The following is a 14,809-nucleotide window of genomic DNA, read 5'->3' on the forward strand; positions in this document are numbered from 1 at the left end:
ACTATTCAACCCTGAGGCATGAAACAAATTTCCCATTTTTAACAAATCTAGACCTAAATGGAGGAAGAGTTAATGTACAATATATCCAGCATGTCTGTGCAAGATCCAGTATGCATGTGGATGAGCACAAAGAATAACTCTGCATATACAAAAACTAATTGAATTTCAGAATCCTGACTTTCTTTATTTAAATGCCAGCCTATCAGGCTTATAAGAAAAAAAATTAAGCACTTTAGAGAAAATGGGTTATAAACTGTCATTGTTGAGTTTAGGGTTCTGACAACTTTGAAAGTAACTATAATGTAATTTCCCAAGTTGGTAGCTAAAATAATGGAACATCTGGATGCCACTGAAATGGATGACAATCAAGGAAAGAGCAGAAAAGCAGAGGGAACAATGCTCTTCCTTTGCCTATCATTCTTCGCGGTTTTGAACTCTGGCTTCAAACCTCCATTGTGGCAGTCAAGGGCAACTCCCTTTGAGAAGGGAGTTCCGTCCTGGTCGTGGATCCATCCCCAGGCCGACCTACCGCTTCCGGCGGCGACTCTTTTCCCGGACTCGCATTATTACCTGCTGTTGGAGCTTACACCCGAACACCTGCATGAGGTAAGCAGCCTGCAATGTCATATGCACACAGGGCAGAGGGCTGCTGATGGCAATCTTGCACACTGTGTCTGGCCCTTTGGAAATGGAGGCATTTCCACATAATATTTATTAAGCAACCAGAGTCTACCACGTTCTGTCCTTCTGGGGACAAGTGACCCTATCGTGGACAACATAATGAAGTTGAACTGTGTAGCGACAAATGAGCAACATACATTTGTCTTTCCAACTGGCAGCCTCATATATGGTACCTTCGCGTACAGTTTCTGGGCTGGCCTTGACATTTGTCAGATGTTTAACATTACATATTACGTCACGGGAAATAGCCAGACATGGGCCTTATATTATAACTAAAGTTCCCCCTGGATAAGAACTCACTGTAACTGAGTTGGGATTCCTCTTCTCTGTCCTCTGTCTAAGCACAACAAAGAGAAGGGGCAAGAACAGTTTTTCAATCCAGTCCAGCCAGGAATTACTGTGAGTCTAGTAAGTATAACCTCAGTGTCAGGAGGAAGACAAAAACGGTCATTAAGGACTTTGTACTCTCTGGTCTCACAACAGATGCATATTCATTGATTGTATATTTATTTACATTTTTACCCTCAACATGGGATATTTCAGGGAAGCAGATTGTTTTTCCTGCCCTCTCTTACCAACCACCACATTTCAAGGTTGTTGGAAAATGGAGTCTTTCTGAGGACAGAGCTGACTGGTTCTTGGCACGCACGTTAGAGACTTTCCAGAGTCCCTTTTACAGAATGGCTCCAGGTTGGTTCTGCTGTGCTATGGGTAAGGGCTGCTCTGCTTGCCACTAGGTCTGTGTGCACATCTGATGGGAGTCTGCTTTTCAACATGGGAAGGCATATGTGCCCTCTCAAAGACATGTCAAGCCTGAGCCAGTTTGCTTTGGATTCTTTCCCTCTTTTTACACCGCACTTCGTCACCAGTGGAGAATGCAAGACAGCTATGCCAAATGTGAATGTTGCCCGCATGCCCACATTTGGCAAATGTTTGCTCAGATCTTTAATTTCGGATCTAAATAGTCCGTCATCCAGTAGACGATTTCCAAGGTACTATTTAATGCTGACATTTCAGGATTCTGTGGGATTTACTTGCACTTTTGTGAAAAGATGTTCACAATGTATCATCTTGCTTTCAGTGAGAAAGTGTTGGAAGGTCAAATATTAATCTGCAGTGCAAGAGAAGAAAGTAGTTCATATGTGTGGGTAAAATGTTCTGATGTCTACGATTCCATCTCAGGTTTTCACGATCAGGCTTCTCATGTAATTTTCCAAATGACATGAGTTAATATGCAGTAGGCCTTTTTCAAGTGTTTCAGAGATATTTATGTGAGGGTTTTCCTACATGGTATAATTTTTCCTTTAGTAAGTGAATGCTCTAAGGTAGAAGATCACAACTCCAGCCAAAGGAAGGATTTCTGTTCATATTTGTGTGTAGTCTGGTCAAGCACATGAAATAATCTGCTAAATGACATTAGATCATGTACAGGGTTTTTTGTTTCTTTTTTCAGTGGATCTACAAGCAGAGGGAAGTAAGTGAATGCCTGCCTGAAAGTGGGCACCAAACCAACTTAGAGAAGTATGAACAGGGGAGCTAGGGGGCTGGGCTGTAGCCATGCAGTCTTCCAGAAAAAGGGACGGATGGTCCATTACTTGAGGTCATTAAAAACCAACCACAGACTGCTGTTTAATGCGATCTCACACAAGCAAAAGGGAAATTAATAATAACACATGGAATACAGAAAAATGCCCACAACAAATTGAAAAATGAAAAAAGGAGGTTATAAAACAATATGTATAGTGTTATTTTAATCTTTCTGACAGATTTTATACAGGATTATATGATCTCAAATATACATAAATGCAAAAAATGTTCTGAAAGTTCATACTCCAAAATGTAAAAAGGGACCGGCATGGCACGAGTAAACTATGAGTGTGAAATTCTTCTTCTGTTTTGCATATCTTGATGTCTCTTTATCTCTCTCTGTCCCTTCCTCTCCCCCTCCCTCCCTCCCTCCTTCCCTCCCTGTCTCTCTCTTTGTTTTACAGTGAATATGTATTATATATTACATGCTTCTACACACACAAATATGAATAATTAGCAATAACTATATTAAAAATTCTACTATTTTAGTAGGCTCTATTTAATTTCTAAAATAAGAGTTTTAAAATAGACCCAAATTTTCTTCTTTTCACTGAGGTGCATATACACATGCTTTAAACCATTAGACATTGAGTTCATTCTTCCTTACATACTGATATCCTTGTGATATGACAGGAACTTTTAAATGATTTGCTCCTGGAAGCATCATTTTTGAAGATGGGTAAATGGTTTTGTGCATGTATCAAGGCACACACCATGGGTCTGTCACGGCCTTGCACAGAGAGATTTGTAATTCTTCATTCCAACGTGGGGCAAGCATGTCTTGGCTACTGCTGATAGAGACAGAACAACATCTCCTGTTGTAAAAATGCTAAATAAAACACCCTCATATTCTCTAGCTGAAACCAACTGAACGCATCTCTAGTTCCTGCATTCCACAAGAGTATCTGCTGCAAAGGCTACAATGTTACCTAAAATTTAACTGCAGACTTTCTGAGGTTGCTTTCATCTAATGAGAAGAGGTCTGAGGTCTTTGAACATAACGATGGAAAATATAAAGGTGAGGCTTTGTCAAACTTACTCTCAAAGTGGCAAAGAGGCTGTCCCCACACCGAGAAGAGAAAAATTCCGTCATAAGCCAAGGGATAGCAACAGTTGCTTTCACAGCATTCAAATTAAAAATAAGACAAGAACAAATGAGGCCCCTCTCTATATGGAGAAAGTTAGAAGAACACACGGCTTGATTGGTCAGAAGCCCCTTGCTCTGCAGGTACTAATTGTCTGCTTTAGACCGTCTTTATAGAGCTTCTTAAGAAGGTTATTAATGAGCAGTCATACATTTTAAAAAATATTGAACTTTTAAAATTTTATTCGAAAGAAGTGTCCTAGAGGTAAGGGTTATCTCAATTACATAACAGCAAAGTATACATTAGCACGGAGCTTAGCCCCACATCCAATTTTAAGATTTATCAGCATCTTTAAAAGTGTATAGTGGCATGCCAGGAATTATAACAGGGCACCTTATGAAAAATCTATGATCTTCCTTCTGAATTATATATTTACGACCTAATGAGGATGATATATTTCAGGTAGGTAAATGTGATTTAGGAACTGCTTTTAGGCTCTGAGCACACTGGGGATGGCCAGCAGGGCCTCTGTAGGGACGGGAATGCAGTGGGGTGAAGCCCCTCCCCTTTCTGCATGCTGGCTGGCATGGCGGGAGGGCTGCCAACCTCTTGCCTGGGTGCAGACTTTCTGTGAATTTCTGGGCAGTACAGATCACTGTAACCTGGCAGGCATGGATTATCTGGTTTGTGGGTTACCTGTAGCCTTCAACTGAAAGTTTAACCCATTCACAGAGTGGCTATGATGTCCCAGGTATTGTTCTAGATGCTGGGAGTACAAAGAGCAATACTCCTCAGCTGTGGCCCTCCAGCCTACCACGGATCTTCACCAAAGGGAGGGCCAGGCAGGGAAAAGATGCAGACTCTCTGGGGAGCTCATCCTGCAGCTTGCTAACAGAGTTGAGGATAGCCTGAAGGAGGGGCAGAGCTTGAAATGTCTAAGGGCAATGAATTTTGAATTATGGTATCTGTCAACTGTGTCTTTTCTTGACGTCTCACGACCAGTTTACTATTTCCTATAATTGAGGTGTTGACATGCGAATAAAACAGGAAAAAAAAATCCCAGTTTGTGTTTAAATATTAAACACGCTTACTCTATTAGCAACTAAGCCCAATTTAAAGCCTTAAAATGGTTATAATTCTGGGGAAAGCTTGGGAGTTAGTGACAATACTAGGGGGGCCTAGAGGTAACTAACTGGAGAAATTAGCTTTCTGTCACATGCTAGTCTCAAGGATGATCACTTTATTGAGTCCTTGGATCCTTGGGAATGCTACAGCTCTGCCATATGAGTTTGGATGCCTCAGTTTCCTCTCAGATCCTGACTCAGAAAGCCAGGGAGACTGCAGAGCCTCCAGGAGAGGCTCAATGACCTTCTTCATGGCTGGGCCAGACCCATGGTTGACTTCTCATTCAGCCTACCTTAGGAGAATGAGCTGTTCCAACTTACTTGGTCACAACCCATTTAAATGGATATTGGCAAACAGAAGACAAGAAATCTCTGAGGCTTTGGGCTCTTCAGAAAAGAAAGGAAGGAATTAATACTCTCTTAAGTGCATACCATGTACCCAGGAGCTATGTTAGGTACATTTATAGATGCCATCTCATTAAAGAACCATAAGTATATTCAACAACTATGAGAAAAATTCAAAATACAATGCATAATACAATGCACTATGTGTTCTGAATTCTTCCATAAGAACACCACTTCAGGAATCCCAAGGAAAAATCTTAAGCTTCTCATCATAATAGCTAACATACATTAAACACCTAACAAGTGGAATATATATGCAACATGCATAGATGAGGTTAGATAGAGAAAGACAGCGCAGCTGGTGAGTAGTGAGGTCTGTCTCCAAATCCTGTGCTTTAACTGTCTCTATCTACATCTGCAGTACAAAGGACATTGTTTTATGAGACATGTTTTATTTCTAAGTCAGATTGAGGAACTGTAAAAATATGTACAGTGCTACATCCCCAAAGATGGAATAACCAAATTTACGACAGGTTTTCTCAATTTCAAAGGGACTGATGGTATTTGTCCTCACATACCAGCTTATTTTCCTTGGTTCTGACATCGAGGACTGCCCCCACTGACCTTCCTCACAGTGACCTGCATCCTGCTGGCAACACCTCTCAGCATTTCCCTAAAACGGTCTTGCCCCAAAATAGATGAGGTTGGTAGGCCCCGATCTGCCACCCAAGCAAGTTGCTCGGAAGGTCTTGCAACAGCTCACTTGAACAAAGCTGTGTGCAGCCAGCAGGAAGCAAGCCAGAGTATTTTTTGTTTTTTTATTAATAGAGGCACTTGAGTTGGAATCTCATGTTCTGAACCTGCTGTCATATTTTTATTTTCCCACAGACAGACTTAACGTGCTCAACTGGGTCATACGCATCTGGCATTAGGCACGAGCTTGGATGATTTCTGAAGGACCCAAATGAAATCAGACTGGACAGATCATTCTGTGGCTCAGAGAGCGGGCTGCACAAAATAAACTAGGAAAGCAACACAAGGGAAAACGAGAGAAAAGGAGCTGTGGAAGCCCAGGGCAGAGGGTCAATTTATCATCACTGCACTAGGGGGAGAAGTCAGCCTCAGCTTCTGGGAGGTGGGATTCGCAGTGGGGAGTCCTCATGATTGTGCAGAGCCATGCAAGGAATCTGGACCTCTTCTCTGAGAAGGGATAAGCCACCGATGGGACACCAGACCCTCGGGGTGAGAGGTTCTCGCCCACACCTCCCCTCTCCCCCAGGACCCAATCAGCACTCGCCCAGGAAGGAAGCAGCCACATAGCACCCCGTTCAGAAAGTATTCACAAGTGAAAAACAAAAGCAGAGCCTCAGCTCCCTGCAGCCTGTGTGCCCAGCTCAACAAGCTGTGACACCCCTGGAGCAGCTTATCTGCCCACCAGCACCACCAGCCAGCAGGCAGCAAAAGCCGGCTCATTTCCATTTCCAGGCGGGGCCACTGGATGGAAGGACCTTTCCAGGTCCAAGGGAACAGGTTTCATTTACTGTTGCTCCACTAATTAGTGTTCAGCTTTAAGGAGAAAGAAAACAAACGCCATCTTTCACAAACGGATAAATTAGAGGCGGCTATTTATAGAATCAAGGACTCATTCCAGACAACTCTCCCAGCGTCTAGGAGTGACTGCAGATTATTCATGGGGAGGCTAACCAGGGACACAGACAAGCAAAGCTAAAAAGTACAAGACTGCCAGGGACAGACAAAGCAGGCATGACGCCCTCGAGACTCTATGTCATCCAAGGGGCCAAAGCAACGCTTTCCTACCTTGGTTTGGGTGGAGACAGGGTGGGCGGGGGCCCTCAGCTGAGAGCCTAACCAAGTCCTCACATGCTGACATTCCCAACCTCAACAGGGTCTCTTCAGATACAGTCCTGGGCTCATTTCTTGTATTTCGAGGGATTCCAAAGGGTACATTGTGAAAAAAGTGTAGGGCAGAGAGACGATGAGAAACAAACTGCGTTTTACAATATATGTAAATTTCTCTACTGTGAGAGGATTACAAATTATGGGGCAGTAAGAAACAAAATATTCCCTCCTATCAGATCTTCTAAAACAGGAGCTCATTGGCTCATTATGGTATTAAAAAAAATGCAGGTGTCAACATTAGTGTAGGGAGGTTTGACACATAAATCTGATTTGGGTTTTTTTGTTTTGTTTTGTTTTGGAAAAAATAAGGCTTTCTGAGGAAACCAGGCCCGCCTACTTCCACATCTGCCACTGGCAGAGCCTCTGCAGAAGGGGCGGGCGAGACCTGCCATATTTCCCCTCTACACCCCCACCCATATCCATGGTCCTCCTCTGAGTTACCAGCCTGCAGTTCTCTTGTAATTTCTGTTTGGAGCAAACTATCTCTGAGAATTGATATTTGCTTGGAAAAATGTGTATGTGTCTGATTCAATATTTACTGTTTGGTCAGTTGGGAAAATAAAGTGGTATATATATGTGATATATATATATATATATATATATATATATATATATGCAATTCATACCGCTGGGAAAATCTCATAAAATATCATTCTTCAGAGTCACACCAACCTGGACTGTTCTGCAGGAACTGGAATGGCAACCCTTGCTCTTACCTCAGACACACATATTCCCACACACAAGTACCCACGCATGCCCACCACTCACCACTACCACCACCATCACCACCACCTTCACCGCCACCCCAGGACCACTACCACCACCATGACCACTACCATCACAATTACTACCACCACCATCATGATCATCACCACCACCACCACCACCACCACCACCATCACCACCACCTTCACCACCACCCCAGGACCACTACCACTACCATGACCACTACCATCAGAATTACTACCACCACCATCATGATCATCACCACCACCACCGCCACCACCACCACCACCATGATCACCACCACCATCACTATCATGATCACCACCATCACCACCATCATGATCACCACCACCATCACCACCACCTTCACCACCACCCCAGGACCACTACCATCACAATTACTACCACCACCATCATGATCATCACCACCACCACCACCACCACCACCATCATGATCACCACCACCTTCACCACCACCCCAGGACCACTACCGCTACCATGACCACTACCATCACAATTACTACCACCACCATCATGATCATCACCACCACCACCACCACCACCACCACCATCACCACCACCTTCACCACCACCCCAGGACCACTACTGCTACCATGACCACTACCATCAGAATTACTACCACCACCATCATGATCATCACCACCACCACCGCCACCACCACCACCACCATGATCACCACCACCATCACTATCATGATCACCACCATCACCACCATCATGATCACCACCCCAGGACCACTACCATCACAATTACTACCACCACCATCATGATCATCACCACCACCACCATCATGATCACCACCACCTTCACCACCACCCCAGGACCACTACCGCTACCATGACCACTACCATCACAATTACTACCACCACCATCATGATCATCATCACCACCACCATCATGATCACCACCACCATCACCATTATGATCACCACCACCATCAACACCATCATCATGATCACCACCACCATCAACACCACCATCATGATCATCACCACCAATCCTCCTTATTTAACTGGAGTTGTAGTGCCAAAGGCCACCCCTGGCTGGCCTGCTTTAGTGCTCTTGGGGCATTATTTCAAACGTAAGAATGACACTGATTTAGAAAAATCTAAAGGGAGGGGTTAGTTCCTGAGTCAAGTGACAGGATTTCTGGGAAAGATGGGCTGGAAACCCTCACTGAAGAGAGTGGAGGAAGCAGGCCCTCAGAAAAGTAGGCACTTGAGGGGAGAGAAGCAGTTAGAAACCAGTGTACACTGTGAGGGAGCCTTCTGTGAAGAATTTTAGCTTGGGGATACTTTTCATTCATAGTTATGGAGTGTGGAACATGGAAATAACCAGATTTAGGTGGAGGTTTTTTTCCTGCTATACTGTATTTGTAGTTGCCCCATCCTTCAGTAAATAAAGTTGGATCTGTTTCTATAGCCTTGTGAAGGGGCAGTATGAGGAGAAAGGGGCAGGGGTGGGCCCGTGAATGAAGTCTGCCTGCTGCAGTAGTGAGCTCGGATGGCCATGACAAATTACAACAGAAATTTATTTTCTCACAATCCTTGAAGCTAGAAATCTGAGGTCAAGGTGTTGACAGGGTTGGTTTCTTGAGGCCTCTCTCCCTAGCTCATAGATGGCTGTGTTCTCCTGGGTCTTCACATGATTTTCCCGCTGAATGCATCTGCATCCAAATTTCCTTTTCTGATAAGAACACCAGTCATACTGGATTAGGGCCCACCCTCATGGCCTCATTTCAACTAAGTACCTCTTTAAAGACTCCAAATATAGTCACCTTCTGAGATCCTGGAGTTTAGGACTTCAACATATGGCTTTCAACATAGGCGACTCAGCCTGTAACACCTGGTCTATTCTTCCACTGGTGTCCAAGCTGGTGCACACAGTGTGGCCACAGCATCCTCTCAGGTGGACTTGGCCCTGGAGCTTGGGGTGGTAGCCAACAGGGCGAAGCCCTGTCCAGAGCTGGGCAGGTGGTGAAGGGCAGAGGAGTGGGTAAGGAGGAGCAGCTGAGGGAGTGGTAAATGAATAACCAAAGAGTCTAAGAGAAAACCTCCTCTTTTCATACCCATCCATGCTGATGCTTAAGGGTGGGCTGACCTGACACCTGGGTAAATCTGCTATGAACCAAGAGTGGGAAAAGATGATTCCATTAGCCACATTTCAATGTGCTGATGTATGTGTTGGGCCATACTGCTCTGTGAAGAGAAGAAGACCTATCCTGGACACTACTATGAAGTGATTGTGTGACCTTGGCTCTCTCTTATCTTTCCTGTCTCAGTTTCTGCATCTGTATAATGCGGGAGAAGTGTCTGGATGATATGAATGAAAAACAGCCCCTTGATAACAAGACAGCAGCCAACTACAGTAGCTCATGAATAAACAGCAGGTTAGACTCTAATGACCTCACTGTGAAAGGCGAAGAAAAAAATGTTCAGTGGGCAAAACATACTCGCTGTAGGAACAGAAGCTTGGTGTCTTGCCTGATGCCAGGCCCAGAATCAGCACATAATAAAGCTTTTAAGACAGGAAGAAAAAACAGTGAATTTACATGAACTCTGTCAAAGTAGGTACAACACAGGAAGAAACAGAAGTGAGGACCGACTCTCCATCTGATGCCAGTGTCTGCCACAAGTGCTGTTTATGTGCATGGGTGGACCATCTTTTTTCAAGGCCTCTTGGTACTTTCTGCAAAGTTTCTTGAAGGTGGCAGAAAGAAGAACCTAATGAGAGAAACTTCCATTTCTCTTGTAGTTAAATCATCAAACTATGGACTGCTTAATGGGTTGAAATAGGTCTGCAATTCTTCACCACCAGAAATTACCATCATTTCAAGAACAGAGGCTTACCAAAGGAAGAAACCACTAAGGATGTGCACTCACCGAAGAATTCAATTTACATCCTAAGGCAAGAGGAAATGTTATGAAAACTTACCAAAGAACAGTATTTTTTTTCCTCAGAAAATAAGACTATAAAAGGGATGAGAATTTCAAACAGGGAGGAGAGTCATTTGAGACGTACCTTACAGAGGACAATGAATGATATGCTAAAGGGAGAGATAGTAAATAATTTACATTCTTATAGCTCTAGTGTATATCCCTCTGTAATGTGTTTTGTTATTTATACCCCTGCACTCTAAAATCTCGCCATGCTCTCTGAACTACTTCAAGTTATACACACACACACAACAAAATTTCCCATCCCGTCTTTATGCTGGTTACTGGGCCTTGTCATCTTTTCTGATTTGCAAATAAAATCACGCTCTCTGTTCTCTCTGGAAGACTTTTATCAGAACCATCCAGCCCTGAACAGAGAAGCATTTCAAGATCAAAAGGGAAGCAAATAATACTCTTTCAGCATGCAAGATAAAGATTCACACATAATTAAGCCGGAACTATAGGATTATTTAAGTGGCTATATCTTCTAAGAATAACTGAACTGCTCTAAGCTATTCAAAATACTGGGGCCAGGACTGAAAAAGAAAGGAAACTGACAAGGTGTTTGCTGAGGACAAGGGGAGAAGGGCAGGGACGGGAAAGAAGGAGGGACAGACAACGGTTTAGCAGTGTCTATGTGTGCCAGGCCCTCTGTGTGATTCATCGATGAGGTAGGGATCACTGACCCCTGCTTTACAGATAAGGAAATGGGGATCAAAGTTAACTTGGCAAGGTGGATGGAAAGAGGCAGCGTATTCCATTATTTCTGTCTCCAAGCCTATGAACTTCATGGTGTCCTAAACTGCTGTCCATCACCTCATCTAGGGTAGAATAAGGGTCTCTTAGAGTAGTCACTCATTCACAGGACACTTCTTGAGTACCCTGTGTACCAGGTACTAGAACAAATACTCTGAAGACAGAGAGAAGGAAGGCAGAGAACTGACAACAGCCGCCCCCGTTCACAGAACACTCGCTGTCTGACCGTCGGCGTCCTGAGCACTTTTCATCTGTCATCCCATAACTCTTCACACCAAGTCTGTGTTAGGGATTGTTATCCCCACCTTGCAGATGCGGGAACGGTCAACGATCCCTGCATTTATTGCCTGCAATGATTCCTTTTTTGCAGCTATCTTCTCTGATAGTGAGGGGGGCTAAAGTCATAACTGTTAAGCTAAAACATTAATTCACTATTTAGTTTATGCATTTGTTATCACTTCCTGCATCTATTTGCCCGAATTACCCTTCTACCTCTGCTATAATCATAAAAGGCTATCAAGGAATGTATATAACTTAGAGTAAGTGAGCTAAAAATCCCATATTTTTGGATTTTATGGTAGGGACAGAAGACACTCCGATGTTTACACATAACAGACTTCAAATTAGGCAAGAGTGAACACTTAGAATTCACCAAAAAAGAGTAAGCTGTACTTGTGGATCTTTCTACAGTTCTTCACTGCTCTTCTTTCTTCGGTAAATCCCTTGGATTCTGATAGTGACCACTGTCGTCCTATCATCAGAGATGGAAAGTGAATGCTTACAGATTCAAAATCCCTTACAGCCCATACCTGGTCATGCTAAATATCTTAATTCAATGTACAGGCAGAGTACCAGTGGTATACAATTAAAGCGCCTCCTATCATGGGGATAGCAAACCAGAAACAAATCATTAATGCCCTTCTGGGTACCCATTCAGAAGTGTACCTACCAGGTCAGCCTCTAAATGGGTCCTTTCAAGAAGAGTCAATTTTGTTTTATTGGGAAGGAGAGATATGAAATAGAGCCAGAAGGTTAATATGAGTTTAAGGGGAGTGCACGGTTATCTTGAAAATTAAAGGCTCTCCAGGAGGTTAATTACCCACACCCAGCATTTAAAACTCACACAATACAATATACCAGCCGTTACAAAAGTCTGTGTACCTCAGAGAACTCTAGTCCGCATTCTGAATGATATTATTTTGCTCAGTTTTTGGAGGACTGAGTTAAAGCAATATCCTTTCCATGATCCATCCAGAAAAAAAGAAATGAATGTCACAGCAAAGTTATGTAGGAAAAAATAGCGTGACAAGGAACTGTACAATTCAGAAGGTGAGAGCAAGAGTTAGTGTGCATGTGAGAGACAGAGAGAGCAAGGGAGATGGAGAGACTGGGGGAGAGAGAGGGAGACTGAGATTAGCTGGTGTTTGAAAACCTCAGCCTCAGAGGTGACTAAAAGAAAGAGCACAAATGATGGAGATCCTGGGAGACGTTCAGAGCGATGGTGGGTGCTCGGGGCCAGTCAGATTGGTTCTGCTGACCCACGGTGTTTCAAAGCTCCATTCTGAGAATTCAGAAAAGCCAGCATGCTGCCTGTTAGCCAGAATCATGATGGGGTTTGTATCAGACCCCTTCCTTAGACCCACTGCCTTTACTGTGGTTAAAATAAATTTCTAGGCCCAAGATGGAACCACTGCTTTCTGAGGTGTCACCTCAGCAAACCGAAACTTAGATAACTTTTGTGCCTCCGGAAATGCTCTGCTTGACCAGAACCAAAGGATATCCAGTCAGTCAATCCCCAAATGCCAAGCCAACTCTGGGCTCTATCCTTACTTCTTTGTTCTTTCTCACCCCAAACAAGGTTGGCTATGTGGCCCCAGCCAGTCAGATATTTTTCAGTTTTTCTCTTCTTTGTTCTTTACTCTTCACCCTGTGAAAGCTTCCTGCCTTCCACCCCATTTTGCAGCTACTGAGTGGAGGCAGTCTGCTTTGTGAAGTGTCGAAGTTTGTTTCTAGAACCTTAACTGTCTTCTCTAGTTATTTTGTTAACAGCCTTCATCTGAACTTCATCATGTCTCACATGGATCCTTCTAGAAACCCCCCCGAGTCTCCCCACTACCTGTGCCCTGCCCCAGCCCATTTCTGCTCAGCTGAGTAGCTCACACTGGCAAGCATATCACATCACCCTGGCTTACTGGCTTTCTACTGCACTCATGGAAAAATGCATCATCCTTACTACAGCCCTGTTTGCCTTGTGCAACTTCACTTCCTATCATCTTTACCCACCTCCACCTTTACACCCTTAAATCACATGGGCCTGGGTGATCACATTGGCCTTGAACAGAATCTTGGCTTCATGTCACCAAACGTCACCTACTCAAAGGAGCCGTCCTGACCAGTCTATTGGATGTTGTCTACCATCCCCACTTTCAGGCACTATCCTGGAAATGTCTTTGAGTGGCCTCAGAGAGCTTGTATCTGAACTTACAGCCTTTATTCATTTATTATGTGCCCCCTGCCCCTCCCTGTTTACTCTGTATCCCCAGCACGCAGGGCAGACCCTGGGACCCAGGCCAAGTCCACTGTCAGAGCCTCCTTTCTGCACATCAGCTGCCTAGGAGCTACTCTCTGTCCTGGAGTGTGGAGATGAAGTTGAATGTTTGGAAGGTTTAGGTATCATGACACTATATGATAATAATTAAAACCGCAACAGGTACACACTTTACTGAGCACCTCCTTAGTGCCAGATCCCAGACCAGATGTTAGACACATTTTTCTCCCAACAACTCTCAGAGGTGGCTAGCGGCTATTTGGCACCACTTTCCTAGGCAGATTAATACCAGGTACTGAGAAATGATGAGCCAGATGCATTGGTGTTACCCTAAAAGATGGAAATATTTGGTCAGTATTTATGTAAGTCTGTAAAGGATGCAAAACAGTTAAGGATTCTTCTGGGAAGTAAATTCAAATGCCTGGAAAACATTCTTCCCTAGAGTCACACTCTGCACCCCCCCCCAAGAAACCACCCTTTCCAGGGACAAGGCATTAAGTGATCTTGGGCAGATTCCCCAGCTAATGAGACGCCCTCCTTTTCCCTGCGGGCAGGTAATGAGTTCAACTATCGGAGAACACCACTTTCCCAGAAGTCCTGGCCTCTGTTGCAAAGAAAAGGAGCACATAAATATATATAAGGTGTTATTGTTCTGGCAAATGTCCTCTAATTCTGGACTGGATATGAACTGCAGTCCAGTAGTATGATTTCGAAAAAAGAATTATAATAATTATTTTTTTGGCAGCCTGGAGTCTTTCATCTTTATGAGATGATAGCAATGTTTTAAAAGGATTATCACAGTACTACATGATAATAATAATACTCCTTTATTACGTATAATGCTTTAAGAGTTTTAAAAGTACTTTGATATAAAATATAAGGGTTGATCCTAATAGCAATCCTTTGAAGTATATGGAGTGGTAATTATTTGCCACATTTCACAGTAGGGGAAACTGAGGTCCAGGGCAATTAAACAGCTTTTAGTCACGCAAGCTAATCATGGCAGGGAAGCTCCAGGGTCCTTAGACACCACTCCCTAGTCCAGTGCTTGTTAAATAAATCACTGCTGGTGAACTGATT

The 14,809-nt window shown here is 43.7% G+C and overlaps 1 protein-coding gene across 1 annotated transcript in view; it reads right to left on the reverse strand.

The window, feature by feature from the left end:
* Positions 1-14,809, reverse strand: part of FAT3 (FAT atypical cadherin 3) — a 642,087-nt gene that overhangs the window by 165,145 nt on the left and 462,133 nt on the right. The window lies entirely within an intron of this gene.

This window comes from Zalophus californianus, chromosome 11 (genome assembly GCF_009762305.2).
Source record: "Zalophus californianus isolate mZalCal1 chromosome 11, mZalCal1.pri.v2, whole genome shotgun sequence".
NCBI classification, from domain to species: domain Eukaryota; kingdom Metazoa; phylum Chordata; class Mammalia; order Carnivora; family Otariidae; genus Zalophus; species Zalophus californianus.